This window comes from Lathyrus oleraceus, chromosome 7, assembly GCF_024323335.1.
Source record: "Lathyrus oleraceus cultivar Zhongwan6 chromosome 7, CAAS_Psat_ZW6_1.0, whole genome shotgun sequence".
Taxonomy (NCBI): Eukaryota; Viridiplantae; Streptophyta; class Magnoliopsida; order Fabales; family Fabaceae; genus Lathyrus; species Lathyrus oleraceus.
The window spans coordinates 27,010,764-27,031,574 of NC_066585.1; positions in this window are offsets into that span (position 1 = coordinate 27,010,764).

Here is a 20,811-nt window from a genome sequence, read left to right on the forward strand (position 1 = left end):
AGTCATAGTTAGTTCCATCAAGAATGGGTGGTCTGTTCACAAAGCCTCATTCCTTGTCCATTGCACCAGAAAGTATCTTCACTGAATATCGCCCAGAAATAGAGCAGGATGCTTGCTCTGATACCAACTGAAATTCTGGTATGAAGATATCAGATGTCCTATGAGATGTTGAGACAATAATATCTGATTAATAACATGACAACTTAAATATAGAGGAACATAAAATAACAGAACACACAAAGTTGTTAACCTAGTTCGGTGTACAACAACACCTACATCTGGAGGCTACCAAGCCAGGGAGGAAATTAACTAAATAGTATTAGTTTTTAGGCCTTCTGCAAAGTATCTCCAATTTACAGTTGACACCATAATCACTACATGTGCTTAACTTCTACCTTAGACTCTCCTAGGTGTGATACCATTCTCACCTCCCTATCAATCACAACAGTGATGCTTAAACACTTTTAAGAAATTCAGAAGTCACACTTCACAGACACACAACCAGTCAATGCTTAAAAGATTATGAGTGCTTGACAATGCTTACAAACAATCAACATAGTCCTACTCATATATCAAAAAGATATTTGAGAGGCTCAGAAATAACACAAACACTCAAACCCTAATACGGTCAACTATATTCTTTTCTTTCGTCTCCAATAAGGTTTTGAGGCATTCTATTTATAGCCATAGAATACATTAGATTTGGGCCTTGTATTCCACGTGAACCAGCTGCACAATATTAGGCTATCAATCAAAAGTTTCCTAAAATGTCTTAACATTTAGGAAACAACATCTGTTAACCACAATTCAAATCTCTGATCCCTCAATCACGAACGTCACAAGGGAATGCTTAATATTCCTAGAATATTCTGTAGACAGTTAAACCTACAAATATTACCAAGGTAAAAAAACTGTTTCAAGCAAGATGTCATAACCACATGTTAGGACATGTTCAACATGTTGCAGCTAAGATAGTTTTACCAAAATCATTGCCAATCAAAACAACAAGGAATTAACAGTTATCGAATGCACAAACGGAAGAAAGGCGGCGTTGATACGAAATTGAGGACTTACCGGATTTGAAGTTAGATTACGAACATGTATTGATTCTCTCTCAATGATTTTGATTCGTCTTTTTCTTCTTCTTCTACGACTTCTTCAATTTCGTTCTTTCTGAATTTGGCGACGTTGCGGTTGTTGTGCAGAGTGAATCAAAAGTGAAGAGGAATCGATTTTGGATATGTGATTGCAGGAGAATTCGAAGGTTGAATGAAGAATGAATATTGAAGTTCAGAGAATTTGCAGATTCTCTGGTATGTGAAGAGTGAAACGAAATGGTGAATGGTGAAAATGGAAAAACTCTCCTTGAATCTGTGAAGAGTTTGGTATTTATAGAGTTTCGAATGAGTTACAAAATTCTAATGAAATTGCTATCAAATTCTCGCGAAATTCAGAGTTGGTTAAGAATTAGGAATTCTGTTAGTTTTTGAAGTGAATGTTAGTATAAAATTAATTTGTCAATTGGTTAGTTCTTTATCAACATGTTATGGGCTTGACCTTGTTAGCATTGTTAAAGAATTAATGCATTTGGGTTAAGCTGGACTGCTATCTGATGCTGCTATCTGATCTGGTTAAATGCTCTTATATGCTTATCGGTTAAGTCTTTTTCTAATAAAACGGCGATGCTAGTTGGAACTCCTGTCAAAAATTGCTTCTTCTGTTGAACTGTTAGCTGCTAATTAGATTCAGTTATTAAGTTAATTTGTGGCCTCTACTAGCAGACATCGAAATGGATTTATCAAGAAGTGATATCTACTACCTTGATTTTCCCTAAGAATCTGAGAAAAACACTCTCGTGTATTAAGTGTTCTAAAAGTTATGTTTCCTCATTTCTACGATTTGTCATAACTCCTATGTTCCAAGCACTTCCACGGTACATGGTGGGTGTGGTAATCATTTGGACTCGACTGTTAGTTTGATAGTGATGGTGCAACTTATTTTTTTTATTTCTTATTTTTAAAGAATTAATTAAAAAAAAGAGAAGTTTAATAACTAAAATACAAACTCCAATATCGAAGAAGTATGTTTAACTGGCTTTTGATAAAATGGCGAGGAAAAATAGATGAAAAAAATGAAAATGAAAATTGAACCAATTGCATGTGAATTAGCAACAAAAATCAACCGAGTCAAATTTTGAATTTTTTACTTTTATTGCAAAATATGTTGATGAATAATAATGATAAAGATGAGTTGTGAACAGAGAATTAACGGTAAACAATCCACTCTTAGACTATTCATGCCATGCTCATGTAATGAAATGAATGATGGAATATATGATGCAATGGAATGCATGCCATGCTGATGTAGATAAAAAACTTAGGGTAAAATTTAGGATATGACACAATGATCAATTTTTTTTTCAAATTTTCAAAAGCAATTAATCAATCATTATCAAAAGTACATAAGCTGTCTTTGTTGAGTAGATTTCTGAATGGCTTTGCAATTTTGGAGAAATCCTTGATGAATCTCCGATAAAATCCGGCATGACCAAGAAAACTATGAATCCCTTTGACATTGGTTGGTGGGGGAAGCTTCTCAATTACATCCACTTAGGCTTTGTCCACTTCAATTCCTCTTGTTGAAATGTTGTGCCCAAGTATGACGCCTTCCGTAACCATAAAATTATACGTCTCCTAACTTAGCACCAAATTTGTTTTCGTACACCGCTTCAGTACAATGTCCAAATTTTTCAAGCATAATTTAAATGATTCCCCGAACATTGAGAAATCATCCATGAATACCTCGATGCATTTTTCAATCAAGTATGAAAAAAATTGCTTGCATACATCGTTGAAAAGTTGTTGGCGTATTACATAATCCAAACGACACACGTCTGTATGCGGAGACACCGAAAGGACAAGTGAATGTCGTCTTCTCATGATCTTCAGGATTAACAATTTGTGTTTATCCTGAATATACATCCAAGAAACAATAGAATTGTTTCCCTAACAATATATCCAACATTTGGTCCATGAATGGTAACAGGAATGATATTTCCTTGTTGCTTGATTAAGCCTTCGGTAATCGATGGACATCCTACACCCGGTCACGACTCTCGTTGGAATCAACTTATTTTTGTCATTCGTTATTACTATCATTCCTCCCTTCTTTGGAACTACTTGGACGGGACTCACCCAAGCACTATCCGCGATGGGTTATATCATGCCAACCTCTAATAACTTAAAACCTCCTTCCATACCACTTCTTCATGGTTGGATTCAAACACCGCTGAGGTTGGTTGACTGGTTTGAAGTTTTCTTCCATCATGATCTTAGGCATGCAATACAATGGACTAATACCTTTCAAATCTGATAAAAACCAATTGATTGCCTTTTTATTTTCCTTGAGAACCTTAATGAGCTTCTTTCCTTCATGTCTGGATAAGGAATTGCTAATGATAACAAGTTTGTTACCACCTTCCTCAAGAAAAACATATTTCAAGTGAGTCGACAACATTTTTAATTCAAGCTTGTTGTTCTCTTGCATTGATTCCTCTTTCAATTCCTCATATTTTTCTTCTTTTAAAGGAATATCTGTTACTGCAACGAGTTCTTTCAAATAATCCTCAACTTCTTTTTCTTCTTCAAGGTTGAGGACATTGAGTGCATCAGTGAGGGCCAATTCTAATGGAGTTAATATGCGTGCTTGCTTCCATACATCCATGATAGCTTCATCAATAGCATCATCCTTGAAACATTCTCCCTTGTCCTTACAACTCTTCATGGCCTCAAAGAGATTGAAACTAACCTCATCATCTTCGACACACACTTTCATTAAATTATCATCTATATCAATCATCATTCATGCGGTTTTCATGAATGGTCAACCCAAAATTAGTGGTACATCATCATCTTCCTCAATGTCTATCACAACGAAATCAATGGGAAATAATAGCTTGTCTACCTTAACCAAAACATCCTCTACGATACCGGATGGCTTGGTGATGGAATTTTCGGCTAGCTGTAACGTCATTCTTATATTCTTCATATCCAAGTCACCTATCCTCTTGATTACATATAATGGAATGAGATTGATAATTGAACCAAAATCAATTAATGTTTTCCCCACAATCACATTTCCAGTGATGATTAGTAACATAACTCTTCCCGGATATTTCTCTTTTTATGGAAGGGTTCGTTGGATGATTGCACTACAAATTGCATCCAAATGAATAGTTTCTTCATCCGTAATCCTCCTCTTCTTTGTAAGGATTTCTTTCATGAATTTAGCATACATCGACATTTGTTCAAGTGCCTCAAAAAATGGAATGTTTTATTGTAATCGCTTGAAAATATCCAAAACCTGTGCATATTGCCTTTCCTTATCCTTCTTGGTTGGAGAATGAGGCTATAGTAGATTTTGTACTGGTGGATTGCTCATCTTCCCTTTTTCTTCTCGTGTTTTCTGATTTTTACACACACCACTCATTTCTTTCTTTTTTCTCTTGCTTATTTTCAACTAACTCACCCTAGATTTTATTTTTTTTCTTCCTCCTTCTCCTTTTCTTCTATTTTTCTCTCTTGTTTCGCATTTTCATCAACTCCCGATTCAACCATTCTACCGCTCCTTATTGTTACTGACTTGCAATGTTCTTTAGGATTCATTTGAGTGGTGGTTGTGAAAGTTCTTCCTTGTTTCTCCACCAATTGTTTAGCAATCTTCCAGACTTACATTTCAAGATTTTTAATTGAAACATCCATATTCTTCTAATTTTCCATGGACATTTTCATAAATTGATTCAAAGTGTTTTCCAGTTTTGATGTTCTATCCGGTTGAGGAGGATTCTGAGGTTGTTGATGGAAATTCTGATATTGATTTAGCCTACTTGACGGTCCCGCATCTTGCCTCCACCGTTGACCATAATTGGTGTTGTTCCTGTGTAGATATCCTTCATTGCCTTGGTATGGTGCTGGTCTTTGTTGTTGATTTCCCATACAATTCACTTCTTCATTAATCAGAGGGAAAAAACCAGTTGGATGATCACCTGTGTAAAGCTCTCAAAAAGTCACTTGTTGCAGTTTACTTGATATTCCATGCATCTCTTTAAATTGTTGTGGAAGCATGGACAATTGCTTTGTTAATTCTTCCACTGTTTGAGTGAGAAGCTTGTTTTGTGCCAAAATCGTGTCATTTGCACCTAACTCCAGAATTCATTGTACTTGATAATTGTTAAGAGCCATACGGTTAATGATAGAGATTGCATGCTCTGTACTTTTGGATAACAAAGAACCACCAGTAGTTTCATCAAGGTGAAGCTTCGGTTGCGGCTGAAGTCCATTACGAAAGATTTGACTTTGTGTGAGCTCATCAAAGTCATGATTTGGACACTTACACAACATGGATTTTTAGCACTCCCATGCTTCACAGAGTGTTTCTAGCATATAGTTAACACTATCTAGAATTCCTAAGGCAAATAAACAGGGTTCATCGGCGTACCTTGTTGACTTGATCTTTCTTGCGCTGAGAGACGTGTACGCCTCCTCTTGTAGTTCGCATGGCTCGCTGTTTCCGAACACTATTTCGTATTTCCTCATCTGTGCCATAATGAATTTCACACTCTTTGTGTAATGTAGTGAGAATAGAGCAAGAGAGGAGAGAAATATGTAAATGAGAGGTGTGGTTTGTTGAGGTTATGTTGGTCGTTTATATAGAGGTGATGGTGGTTGGAAAATTGATTGGTAAATAAATTGCATTTACGGTTTTTAATGTCTTGGTCAAAGAGTTTTTGAAAGTGATTGAATGGCATTAAGGCATTGTCTTGCATGCAAGGGACATCACCATAAAGTGATTTGAATGGTAAAAATACACATCCTACGCATGCAGGCTTGTGTAGTGGCTTGCACCACTTTTGGTGTTGGTGGCGGGCGCCACAGCCCCCACATGGGCGCCACAACTGTGTGTGACAGGCGCCACATGCAGTGTGGTCTTCCCCATGTGTGTGCCTTTATATGCTTTGACCATAGAATTTCAATAGAATTTAGTTTACCAATAATATATAGTGTATATGAGTAATAAACATGATATAGTGAAATGGAATTTAATCACAAAATTGACGAATAAAAGAATTGAGTAGACGAGAAAAGATGACATAATTTGTCTACTAGAATAAAAAGAAATGAAGTAATTAAATAAATCCCAATGTGTAAAAGTAAATAACAATAAAATTAAAAACAAGAAAATAAAATAAAAGTCAGTAAATCGGTAATACTCCAATAAATTAGCCATTACTGCGGCTGCTGGTAGGAGGAGCGAACGAGTAGAAGTGCTGGTAAATATGATCCAGGTTCTCTATCACTACATCCATAAAGCCGTGGAATTCCACACGCAGGGTGCTCAGCTCGCCTCTCAGATTGGCGACGTCTGTCTGAACAGCTTCGATGGCAGCAGCATGATCGGTGAGAGGTGCAGCAAGTATAACTGAGGCGTGTGATTCATCGTCAGAGAGATAATTGTCATAGTGATCGTAGATTTGGGGTGGTGGTCCATCCAAATCATAGAGCCAGTTGTTCCTATCATGTACACTCGTCCTAGGGTCTGGCAGAGTAAATAGGTGTACTACTTGGCTGTTAATTAGGAATTCAAACACATTCGGGCCTAGGTTCCTAATGATACCAGTGTTAACACAAAATCGGATGTTCATAGGTCTTATAACCCTGACGAGTGGGTAATGCAGTCCCATGGCATTTGCTATCATGGTCACTAAGCCTCCCACTAAGATTGGTCCATAGTCCTCTTGTGCCATACGGTACAGATTAGCTATCATGAATGTAGCATTGTTAACAGGTCCGACATGTGGTGCACAGTACATTATGAAGAGTTCTTCTTTGAACACAAAGGTTCTATTATGTTCCTTTCTAAATAAGGTGTGAGCTAGGATCTTATGAAAGTAACGAATCACAGGGTTATGGATGTCCTTTGATTGCATAAGGTCTGGCTCGGGATGGTCGTTTCCAGTGATGCTACCCCAAAAGAGGTCTAATTGATGGTCTACAAGTATGTCTTCTTGGGTAATGGTAAAGGTATCAGAGCCATTAGGGTATCCTAGGAGTTCAGCCATTTCTCTGTGGATGTAGCGGTAGTCATTATCAAACAACCTAAAGGTGATTAGGCCTTTTTTAAATCCCATACCATGGTTTGGCAGGTGCACTAGGGAGCTTAGGAATTCTAAAGTCAACCTGCTGATGGAACTAAATTTTCTTTTGATATCAAAGGTGTCCCAGCCTAGTTGGTTAATTAGGAACATAACATTGTCTCTTATACCTAATTTGGTCATGGTATGTTCATCTGGGTACAAGGTTAGTGTCATTTCTCTCTGAGCTAGAGCCTCAAAACGTCTTCTTTGAGCTCTGCCTCTGAAGACTATATCCATGTAATCTACTTGTTGCATTGTGGTAGTCAATAGCTAGATAAAATCAAGTAGATAATAGCATTAAGTTAGTAATGGTCAATAGTACCGATTAACTTTATGAGAAATAAGAAAGAAAAAATAAAGAAAGTTAAGCAGTAGTAATAATTATAAATTTGGTAATGAAATTAAATAGTTAAAGACAGAGTGTGGGTTGTCTCCCACCAAGCGCTTTGTTTATTGTGTAAGCTCGACAAAAATAAGATATGTGTTATTCTTTCGAATGAGCGTGAGGCTCTACAAGCTTTAGATTTTCAATGAAATCATTGCTATCAATTTTGTGATAATTTTTCAAACATTTTTCGTTTACTATGAATGGTTCGCTCGTTTTTCCTTTTATCTCTATTGCTCCATTCGGAAAGATATTGGAAATTTCGAAGGGACCAAACCATCTAGAGCGAAGTTTTCCGGGAAAGAGTCTAAGGCGGGAGTTAAACAGGAGTACTTTGTCGCCTTCCTTAAACTCTTTTCTTAATATGCGATTTTCGTGCCATTTTTTTGTTCTTTCTTTATAGATTTGGGCATTCTCATACCCATCTAGCCTAAGTTCCTCTAGTTCGTGGATATCTAATATTCTTTTTTCGCCTGCGGCAGTGTAATCGAGATTAAGGGTCTTAATGGCCCAATATGCTTTATGTTCTAATTCTACCGGCAGATGATATGATTTTCCATAAACTAGCTTAAAAGGCGTGGCTCCTATTGGGGTCTTATAAGCTGTCCTATATGCCCACAGGGCTTCTGGTAATTTTGAAAACCAATCTTTCCTAGAGGTGGCAATTGTCTTTTCTAAGATTTGTTTAATTTCTCGGTTCGAGACTTCTACTTGCCCACTCGTCTGTGGGTGGTAGGGTGTTGCTACGTGGTGCCGGACTCCATATTTTAGTAATAGTTTTTCAAAAATCCTTGAAATAAAATGGGAGCCACCATCACTGATGACTAGTCTCGGCACTCTGAATCTAGGGAAGATTATGCGCTTAAAGAGTCTAATTACCACTCTGTGTCGTTCGTTAGAGAGGCTATGGCCTCAATCCATTTTGATACGTAATCGACCGCAACAAGGATATACTTGTTACCAAAAGAGGATGGGAAAGGTCCCATAAAATCGATTCCCCAAACATCGAAGACTTCTACTTCCAAAATTCCTTTATGTTACTAGTGCGTTGACACCGGTCACAATTTGTGATCACGATGTGGACATCTTTCCACAGAGTGGGCAAAAAGAGGCCGACTTGAAAGATCTTAGTGCAAGTCTTCGAGGTGCTTGCATGTCCTCCATAGGGAGCAGAATGACAATGGGATATTATGTTTTCTACCTCATCCTCGGGGACACATCGACGGAAAATACCGTCGGGCCTCTCTTGAAAAGTAGAGGCTCATCCCAATAGTAGTGTTTAAGATCGTGGAAGAATTTTTTCTTTTGTTGGTAGGTCAAGTCTAGCGGAAGCACCCTAGCTTCTAAGTAGTTGACGAAGTCAGCGTACCATGGTAGTGTGGTTTGGGTGTAGATTTCTTCCACTACCTCGTTTGTTTTAGTATCCTTATGAGTTAATGCATCTTTATCTGTATTGATTTCCAATTGGGCTATGAGTCTTTCGTACGGAAAATCATCGTTTATAGGCACCTGTTCAAGTTCAATACCTTCCATTCTTGACAAGTGATCGGCCACAACGTTTTCCGTGCCCCTTTTATCCTTGATTTCTAGGTCAAACTCTTGTAATAGTAAGATCCACCTTAGGAGTCTTGGTTTGGCGTCTTTTTTGTTTAACAGGTACCTAATTGCAGCATGACCGGTATAGATAATTATCTTTGCTCCTACTAGGTAGGAACGGAATTTATCCAAAGCGAACATTACGGCTAAAAATTCCTTTTATGTGGTGGCATAGTTCATCTGTGTAGGGTCTAGGGTTCTACTTGCATAGTATATTGCATGAAGTTTCTTATCCCTTCTTTGTCCTAATACTGCGCCTACAACATAGTCACTAGCGTCACACATGATTTCAAAAGGTAATCTCCAATCGGGCGGTTGCATGATAGGTGCGGTAATAAGAGTTGTTTTCAGTTGTTCAAACGGCGATAGGCATTTGTCGTCAAAGATGAATTCGGCGTCTTTCATCTATAAGCCAGTCAGTGGTTTGGTGATTTTTGAGAAATCTTTAATGAATCGCCGGTAGAAACCGGCGTGTCCTAAGAAGCTTCGTATTTCTCTTACGATTTTCGGAGGCTGGAGGTTTTCTATAACTTCTATTTTGGCCTTGACGGCTTCAATCCCCTTGTCGGATACTATGTGTCCGAGTATGATTCCTTGTCGGACCATGAAATGGCATTTTTCCCAATTTAGCACGAGGTTCACTTTTACGCATCTTTTTAGTACCATTTCAAGATTCGATAAGCAACCTTCAAAGCTCTGTTCGCTGTTAGGGACCAATTGGTACTACTTTTTATATCATTTTATTGGTCCCTTTTACCAAGTCTTGATGTAATTACACACTTTTTATTCTTATTAATTCGTATAAATGCAATTACGTTTAATTTATTTTGTTTTGAATAGTTATTTCACATTTCTATTAGTTTTGTAGAATTTTTGGACGAGAAAGCTTTGGATTGCAGCATCATAATATGGAAGATTTTGGATGAAGCTTGCAAAGCAAGGAAACTGAGGCAGCTTCAGTTCCCCCCGCGAACAAAGTTCGTCCCGCGAACTGAATGAGACAGCATCAGTTCGCCCCGCGAACCCTGCGAATCCAGCAAACTGATTTTTGGGTCAAAAGTGTTGTTTTGAAGGCCAGCTGGTTTTGCCATTTTGGTGTCTGCCTTGGGATAGCATTTCTGCTTTGGATGGAAATGATCAATTAAGGAAATGTCAACTCTTTTAGGAGAGAAAAACACATTATTCACATACACTATTGTCATACACACATTGATATTGAGAGCTTTTTGTAAGAGAGAAAAACAGAGTTTTTCTTCTTTAACTTTCTGCTTTGAACAATGATGATGAGGAGCTAAACTCCCCTTTGTCAAGATTGGAGGTAGTAGCTATTCTCATATGTTTATGTATTCTATTTGATTTATATATGATAAAGATTGTTGATGTATTGAATACTGTTTTTGCCCTAAGTTGAAAACCAGATTTGAGTAGTTGTCGAGAGAGGATATTTGAGTCTTGACATAAAACAGATTTTCAAGTAGTGAATAAGTTGTAGAGATAGATTTATTCATTACTCTTCTTTGGTATTAAACATTAAAGATTGCTATATTGATAGTTAGGTGGAGAGATCGTCTAAGGATTAATATAGTGATTATCACAATATCATTTAGACATAAATGACTTTGAGAGGATACTTGAACATCATCAATAATCTTGAATCTATTTATTTATCATAAGGAATCATAAGCATTTGAAATAGTGAACTCCAATCTTGCCAAGCTTTTATACTTGACTAAAACCATTTTACAGTTTTTATTAACATTTACTCACAAGATAATTTTACAAACAAAACAACCGTGTTACTTTCTAAACTTATAACATTTGGATTATAGAACGGCGGTAATATCAACCAATCTCTGTGGATACGATATAAAAATATTTGCCGAAGATATACTTTTCAACAAATTGGCGCCGTTGTCGGGGATTGGTGTTCGATATTACAAGCATTGCAATAATCCATTGTTTTAAGTTTTGTTATTTGTATTACTATCCCTCTTTTGTTTCACTTGGTGTGTTAGTTTTGTAGATTCTAGTGCATGTGAGGAAAAGCAACCGAGGAGCAACTTCAATTCGATCCTGAAATTGAAAGAACACTTCGGAAGCTCAATAGCAAAACACGAAGAAGAAGGAAAGTAGCCGAAGAGAGGAACCGGAGAGAAGAAGCATCTACTTCCGCACTTGTTCCAATCGAAGAAGTGGTTGTAGAGGCTTGTGAAGGAAACATGGCGGAGGATAATCGTACCGAAATGTCCGCTAATAGTCCAAGAAGAAATGCTTAATTTGCCCGTGGAGGAAGAAATAAGGAGATGAAGACCGGAATCCTCCAACTTCTCTATGCAAATCCATTCACCGGAATGGACCATGAAGATCCATATACCCATCTCATCAAATTCTATGAGATTGCGGGTTCTACGGGAATTGATGAAGCGGGTGAAGAAGCATTATTCAAGAGGATGTTCCCACACTCCTTAGTGGGAAAGGTAAAAGAGTGGTACCTTGATCAAGCACCGAGAGTGATGACGGATTGGAATTTACTAGAAGAAAAGTTCTTAGAAAGATACTTCCCTCAATCCCGATTTATGGAAGCCAAAACGGCTATTGCGGTATTCACTCAAGGAGGCAACGAGTCTCTAAATGAAGCTTGGGAAAGATTCAAGTCAATGTTGAGAAAATGCAAGGGTCATGGTTTTGATGAGCTCACTCAGCTCCATATTTTTCTAAATGGGCTCCAATCAACTCACAGAACACTTTTGGATGCTACCGCGGGTGGCTCTCTTATGTCAAAGAATACGAAAGAAGCTAAAGTCATTATTGATCGGATGGCACTCAATGATCGCCAAAGTCAACATGACCGTAGCCCTTCACAACGTAAACCGGGAGTTCTTGAGTTAAATACCAATGACGCCATTCTTGCTCAAAACAAGCTACTCTCTCAACAAGTGGAGTTGCTTACTCAACAAATGACCAAGCTTCCACAGCAAATGAAGGAAATTCAAGGGTCTCAAGTTCGACATCAAGTAGCATGTTGCGAATTATGTCAAGGAGATCACCCTACTGGTTTTTGTCCTCCACTAGAAGAAGTAAGCTATGTGAACAATCAAAATCAAGGCTATCAAAGGAACAATCAAGGTTATCAACCATCAAGGTTCAACAATCAAAATTTTCAGCAGCAAAGTCCTTACCAACATCCAAATTCTCAAGGACAGCAGTCGCAAGGAGGAAGTTCCAAGCTAGAGGATACTCTTCAACAATTCATGCAAGCTTCCATGGCAAATCAGAAGAGTAACGAAGCAGCAATTAAAAATCTGGAAACTCAAGTAGGCCAACTTGCAAAGCAACTGTCGGAACAAAACGCAGGATCTTCTTTCTCCGCTAACACTCAACCCAACCCAAGGGAGCATTGTAAAGCAATTTTTACTAGAAGCGGTAGAGAGTTGATAAGTAAAAAAAGTGAGGAAATTACAGTTGAGAATGATATGGATGCTGTGCTGGAAAATGAGGATATGGCTTGTGGGAAGGAGAAAGTGGCAGAAACTGCTCAGTTCGCGCCGCGATCTTCCTTCGCGCCACGAAAACAGCAGAATCAGCAATTGATGGAAGAACAACAGTGTGAAGCGGAAATGAATAAGGAAATCGAACCAAGGAAGAAGAAGAAAGGAGAGAAAGGAGTGAAGGTCAGTCCAGTTCAACATTTACCATATCCGCACGCACCATCAAAGAAGGATAATGCTAGACACTATGCACGGTTTATGGACATATTTAAACAACTTCAAATCAATATTCCATTTGCCGATGCATTAGAGCAAATGCCGCGGTATGCAAAGTTCATGAAGGATATTCTCACAAAGAAAAGAAGACATGTGGAAGACGAAACCATATTGCTTGATGCACGGTGTAGTGCCATCATCCAAAAGACTCTCCCAAGGAAAGAATCCGATCCGGGCCGAGTCGTTTTACCGGTAACTATTGGAGACACCTACATGGGTAATGGCTTGATTGACTTGGGATCTAGCATCAATTTAATTCCCTTATCCATTGTCAAAAGATTGGGAAATGTTGAGATCAAATCTACAAGGATGACTTTACAACTAGCTGATAAGTCTACCACTTCACCATATGGAGTTGCTCAAGACATGTTAGTGAAGGTGGACAAATTCTTGTTTCCGGTAGATTTTGTGATAGTAGACATGGATGAGGATCGTGATGTTCCTATAATTCTTGGAAGACCATTCATGAAAACGGCCCGAATGATGATTGATATTGATGATGGACTAATGAAAGTGAGGGTGCAAGATGAAGAGGTAGCCTTCAATCTTTTTGAAGCCAAAAAGCATTTCAATGGTAAGTGTGACTCCTTCCGAATCGATGCCACCAAAGAGGGACTAGTTGATATCGCAGACCAGGTTCATCTTTCTAATCCATCAGAGAAATCTCTTATCGGAGTCTACAAAGTTTTGACCAAAAACGAAGGCTTGGATATGACAAAGGAAGTGGAAGAGCCAAAACTAGAGCCAAATTTGAAGTATTCGTTCCTTGGTGATGACTGCACTAAACCGGTGGTCATTAGTAATACATTGTCCACAAAAGAGGAGAATCGATTGATGCGAGTGCTAAAAAATAAGGAAGTTGTCAACTTAGTAGAGGTCGGGATGATTTGTTCTATTTACGATGGTGAATGGGTGAGTGTTGTGCGAGTAGTCCCGAAAACGGGTGGTATCAGATTTTATCGAAGGTTCATCAAGAACCTCTTAAAGACAACAAAGCCCTTGAGGAAGTTGCTCAACAAAGCCGGATCGTGAAGACCGTTGAACCGTCGAGCTCTAAACGACGTTAAACAAAACGCTTGATGGGAGGCAACCCAACGTTATAAGTCTACATTTTAATTTTTTTCTGCTGTGTGAGTTTCTGCTGTGTTAAACTTTGAAAAAAAATTGGGTTCTGTTTTTTACCGTTCGCCCCGCGAACTGAATTCACAGCTTCAGTTCGCGCCGCGAACAAGGTTCGCCCCGCAAACAGTGAATGGCAGAACCAATTTTTTTGAAATTTCCTTCAGTTCGCCCCGCGAACTGAAAAAAAAAAAACTTTTGTTTTATGTCATTTTTGTTTCATTCCTATTTTCACGAACTTAGGAGATTCTTTCAACAACCTCGCTACTCCACGTCCAAACCTCCAAATTTCAAAACTTCCCCTCTCCATTCCCTTCCTAAGAGGATTTTGTTGATTATGCTAAGTGGCCTGAGGGCAAGCCAATTTTTTTGGGGGGTGCAGGAGGTGGTGTAACCCATGGCGATGAGTTGAAGGAAGATTGAGGAGTTTGTTGAACTTTAGAGTATGTCTTGATAATTGCATGAATACTTTTTGAAATTTAAGTGTGTTACAATCAAATTGATTTACCAACATTGTTGTTTAATTGTTCTTACTCTTAAGTCAAGCTTAAAGCAACCGAGAAATGATCGCAAAGAAAGAAGCATAGGACACTTCGAATGGTGATGATAAGAATTAGTGTCGGCATTTCAAGGTACACTTTATCGCTTTCTAGACTTAACATGAGTAGTTTGATGATGTGTGCAAATTCCATGTCATAAATTCATTGAAGTATATGTCATTTTTGAATCAAAATAGGACTTAACCAATTGTGAGGAGGCTTTCCATTGTACACTAAAAAAGCGGGAAACCGAGCATTATTTTAACTCATTCTTATCATGCTAAATCATGCATCAATCTATTTTTGTGTGAAAATTTTGAAAATGATAGAGGCATTGTTTGTGAGAAAAACCACTTGACCAAAAAGTTTGAATCAACTAACATTGTGAGGAATAATCCTTAGTTAAACCCCTTTGAGCTTATTTTAGGATTCATTTGATTGATCATTGTAAAATCAATTGAAAATTGTGGAATAAATGAATCCTAATTTCTTTCGTATCAGTTGAAACCTCAAACCGAGTTTTTTGCAAAATTTTGCCTTTTGCTTATGTCTAAGTAGGGAGCATTATTGAATAAATTTGGTTTTGGAATCTAAAGTTGGGGAGAGTAAAGTGAAAAGTTGATTAGAAACTTGGAAAAGTGAGTTTTTATGAAAGGGTAAAAATATGAAAAGAAACAAGAAAAAGAAATTACCCTTGAAACCATAGAGCAAAGAAAAAAGAATAAAAAAAAAGCAAAGAAAATGCTCATGGTTGTGTGGATTTGAAAAGAAAAAAAAAAGAAAAAGAAAAAGATAGGGATCAAAGAAAGGGAAATTGTGTAGAGTTAAATGTTTGAGAATGTTCCCTTAGGATAGGCAACTTTGTTGAATTCTCTTAATCGTATCCTTTCTTGTAACCTAAGCCACATTACAACCTTGAAAGACCTCTTGATTCTCATTTTTCACATGATTTGGTACTTATTGTGATAACCGCATGATGTGAGTTGTTGTTGATTTAATTGCTTGGATGAGTGAAAGTAACCCTTCATGTTATTCATCATTATTATGATGTGTGTGTAAGTTTGATTCAATTTTGACATATATGGCTTTGAATTCCTTGGAATGATTTTTGCACTTTACCATTACCCTTATTCATGTTTTGTCTAGAATTGAGATAGGTGAATTGAGAAAATGCCAAACGCTTTTGAACCATTTGAATGTCCTTGGTAAGTCCTTGTTTCAATTTTTTGTGTCATTGCTTTGGTTGTAAGGGTGGAAACTTTTGTTTAGGGACAAACAAAATGTTAAGTTGGGGAGAGTTGTTAGGGACCAATTGGTACTACTTGTTATATCATTTTATTGGTCCCTTTTACCAAGTCTTGATGTAATTACACACTTTTTATTCTTATTAATTCGTATAAATGCAATTACGTTTAATTTATTTTGTTTTGAATAGTTATTTCACATTTCTATTAGTTTTGTAGAATTTTTGGATGTGAAAGCTTTGGATTGCAGCATCATAATATGGAAGATTTTGGATGAAGCTTGCAAAGCAAGGAAACCGAGGCAGCTTCAGTTCGCCCCACGAACAAAGTTCGCCCCGCGAACTGAATGAGACAGCATCAGTTCGCCCCGCGAACCCTGCGAATCCAGCAAACTGATTTTTGGGTCAAAAGTGTTGTTTTGAAGGCCAGCTGGTTTTGCCATTTTGGTGTCTGCCTTGGGATATCTTTTCTGCTTTGGATGGAAATGATCAATTAAGAAAATGTCAACTCTTTTAGGAGAGAAAAACACATTATTCACATACATTATTATCATACACACATTGATATTGAGAGCTTCTTGTAAGAGAGAAAAACAGAGTTTTTCTTCTTTAACTTTCTGCTTTGAACAATGATGATGAGGAGCTAAACTCCCCTTTGTCAAGATTGGAGGTAGTAGCTATTCTCATATGTTTATGTATTCTATTTGATTTATATATGATAAAGATTGTTGATGTATTGAATACTGTTTTTGCCCTAAGTTGAAAACCAGATTTGAGTAGTTGTCAAGAGAGGATATTTGAGTCTTGACATAAAACAGATTTTCAAGTAGTGAATAAGTTGTAGAGATAGATTTATTCATTACTCTTCTTTGGTATTAAACATTAAAGATTGCTATATTGATAGTTAGGTGGAGAGATCGTCTAAGGATTAATATAGTGATTATCACAATATCATTTAGACATAAATGACTTTGAGAGGATACTTGAACATCATCAATAATCTTGAATCTATTTATTTATCATAAGGAATCATAAGCATTTGAAATAGTGAACTCCAATCTTGCCAAGCTTTTATACTTGACTAAAACCATTTTACAGTTTTTATTAACATTTACTCACAAGATAATTTTACAAACAAAACAACCGTGTTACTTTCTAAACTTATAACATTTGGATTATAGAACGGCGGTAATATCAACCAATCTCTGTGGATACGATATAAAAATATTTGCCGAAGATATACTTTTCAACATTCGCATACAGAGAAATCGTCCATGAAGACTTCTATGATGTCATCTATGAAATCAACGAAAATTGACATCATGCATCTTTGGAATGTTGCGGGAGCATTACACAGTCGGAATGGCATTCGTCGGTAGGAGAATGTACCATAGGGGCATGTGAAGGTCATTTTCTCTTGGTCGTCGGGATGAATAGGAATTTGGAAAAATCCCGAATAACCGTCTAGGTAGCAAAAGTGAGAATGCTTAGCCAATCTTTCAAGCATTTGATCGATAAACGGTAAAGGAAAATGATCCTTCCGAGTGGCTTTGTTTAATTTTCTATAATCAATACACATTCTACTTCCAGTAACCAATCTTTGTGCTATAGATTCTCCTTTTTCATTATTCACAATTGTGACGCCTCCCTTCTTTGGTACGACATGTACTTGGTTGACCCATTGACTATCGGATATCGGGTAGATAATACCTGCTTCTAACAACTTTTCCACTTCTTTCTTTACTACATCACTCAGAATGGGATTTATCCTTCTTTGATGTTCTCTAGAGGTCTTACTGTCTTCCTCTAGCATTATGCGATTCATGCATATGGAAGGGCTTATTCCTTTTAGATCTGAGATATTGTAGCCAAAAGCAGTTGGGTATTTTCTTAAAACGTGTAGAAGCTTTTCGGTCTCTATTTGTCCTAAGTATGCATTTACTATTATAGGTTGCTCAAGTTCAGTGTCTAGGAATTCGTACCTTAGATTTTTGGGTAACGTCTTAAGTTCTAGGGCTGGTTTCTTTAGGCAAGGCATATGATCGGGCGTTAGTGCTAGGCATTCGCTTAGGCTGTAATCTTTGTATTCCTTACTTAAATTTTCATCTTCAAAAGTAGGAGGCCTTGGAATTTTCAGTATTTCAGAGTATGATGTTTGTTCATTCTCCATCTCTCTTATGCATTCGTCGATGACATCTAGTAGACAACAAGTATCGTCTATAGCTGGTGCCTTTAGGAATTGCGTCAAAATGAATTCGACTTTTTCCTCACCAACTTCAAAGGTTAGCTTGTTTTTCTTAACATCTATGATAGCTCTGGCTGTATCTAGGAATGGTCTTCATAATATGATAAGGATGTTGGAATTCTCTTTTATATCCATGATTATAAAATCAATAGGAATATAGAATTGTCCTATGCACACCAGAATGTTTTCTAGCATACATACGGGAAATTTAACAGAACGATCTGCATGTTGTATGGACATCCTCGTAGGTCTTAGTTCTCCCATTTTTAGCCTTTCGCATATGGACAAGGGCATTAAACTAATACTGACTCCTAAGTCGCATAGTGCTTTGTCGATGACAAATTTTCTGATTACACAGAGTATGGAGAAACTACCTGGGTCTTTCAGCTTATGAGGCATATTATTTTGTATTATGGCACTACACTCAGCAGTAAGTGTAACAGTTTCATTATCCTCGATTTCCATGGCCACTTATCACGCCATCTCTCATATCCGTCACCTTTTCTTCTTTTTCTTCTGCGAGGTAGTTTATCCTTCTGAACTTGTGGTGGTGGTTCTGGCTCTATCCTGAGAGCTAGCTTTTCAGGTTTAGGTTTAATTTTTGCGTCCACCACCTCAAAGTCTGGTTGGCCCCTTTTAATACTAATGATTTCCCTAGTTTCATGGTCTTCTAATTTTCTCTTTTTGTTCATGATCTCAAATAAAGGTGCATTTGTGTGGACATTTTTCAATAGCTCCTCATACTTTTCGGATTTGGGGTCTACCATAACTTCCATAGGGAGATTTGAGTCTCCAATGCCTCGTTGTGAGTGACGAGGGACTCGACCATAGTGTTCAGTTGCGTAAAGGTTTCATTGGTATAGAGACTTTGTTTTCTAAATTCTTCATTCTGAAGAGTTTGTGTAGCCACAAAGCGTTCCATCATAGATTCTATCCTAGAGTGAGTTTGCGTCTCAATGAAATCCTCCATTAATATTTCCAGGTTGGATTTATAGGAATCTTGCGATTCCTCAAAATACTGGGAGTGATAATCGTAGAGAAAAATTGGGTGATACATAGTAATAGAGAAAAAAGTGCCTTAGTTTATACTGGGCAGTATTGGAGTTACGATATCGACTAAATTAGTCCCTGGAAACGGCGTCAACAACTTGATCGTGACTTAGTAAGTCTATGTGAATCGTGACTGCAAGTGCACAGTCCTATCGCGTAGTTTTAAAGAATATCGAACCCACAAGGACTAATAATCGAACGTATCGTGGTCTAATGTTGCTATGTAAATCTAAGGTTGATGATCATTCTAAGATTGAAGGGATGAAGAGAAATAACTATAACGTAAGTAGAATATTAATAAAGAAATGAGATATAGGGGATATCGGTATGTAACGCATCAAACTTCGGGGATTCGATAGATAATTGGTGGAATCTTATTGGTTAAAATATTCTTCAGTAGAAATTATTTATAGAAATGACCTAGTCTCACACTCTCGTTTTTATTGACTCTGACCATACTCCTAAACCAGAATGCTTGGCTCTCGCGGTCTCATTTTGAATTTAAAAGTAATTTTTTAATATAAATCAAGTCTAATTAATCCTAAAACGCTCTCGGTGTGTGTAGGATTAATGCCTAGTTTCAGCTATCTGGTTAAAATCTCAAACTCTCGTTCTTGTTGACCGTAACCTTAGTTTGTTTTGTACTCTCATACGAAAAACAGTTTGATTAAAATAAGAAACTAAAACCGAAAAAATAAGTATTTTAAAAACTAACACCAATTATTCATGAATCCCGTCGTTTCGACGGTCTTTACATACCGATACCTAAGGGTTTAGCCGGACATGGATCCGGTAACAGACATGGTAATTGGGGAATCAAACATGCAATAAGACATAAATAAATAAAATAATAATCAAAATAAAACCTGGATTGCGAATTAAGAACTAGAACTGAATCTTGATTCTTCGATTAAAATAATGTCGGCAGGCTTTGGCAATGAATAACCGTTACAATTGAATCCCAAAAGCGTAAATAATAAAGCGCAATAGTCCCCGATGTGGAGAAACTATCACTTTTACAAAGTAAGAAAACTGCCTAGAAAACTAAAAGAAAAAAAATTCTGACTAAAATTAATCGTCGCTTGAAAAAAACTTGAAGAAGAGAGAGATCATGCGAGTCTGAGAGATCGTTTATATATATTTTCCACATTCCGTAATTTGTAGCAAGGTGGGTGGATTCGTGGCTATAAAGGTGGAGAAAAAGATGAAAGACTAGGTTGTGGCGGTTGCCACAACCCTAGCCTTTGAATGAGAGGCGAGCGCCACCTTTTTAGGATTGGGTGCCACCTCTTAAGGCTTGGTGGCGGGTGCCACCTCCTCCTTGGGTCAATGTGGCGGGCGCCACAAGCCCATTTGCTTTGGTGGCCCATTATCTCTTATAAAACTCCATTTTCTTCTCTTTTTTTTCCTTTTTCTTTCCTTTTTGCTATTTTCCAGTTTTCTTGCTGTAAACCTTTTAATCGATAAATACCTGCAATAAACATAAAATACTGCGTAATAATAAGTGTTAATCAAGTAAAAAGCAATGCATATGGAGCCAAAAATACGATACGTTTTCGTGTTATCAACCATCTCTCTTTTCATCCTTAATTGTAAAAGGATTTAGATAAGGTTAATGTATTTTGGAAAGACGACAAATACTTGAATGGACGATTAAGGCTACTCATATCTAAGTACT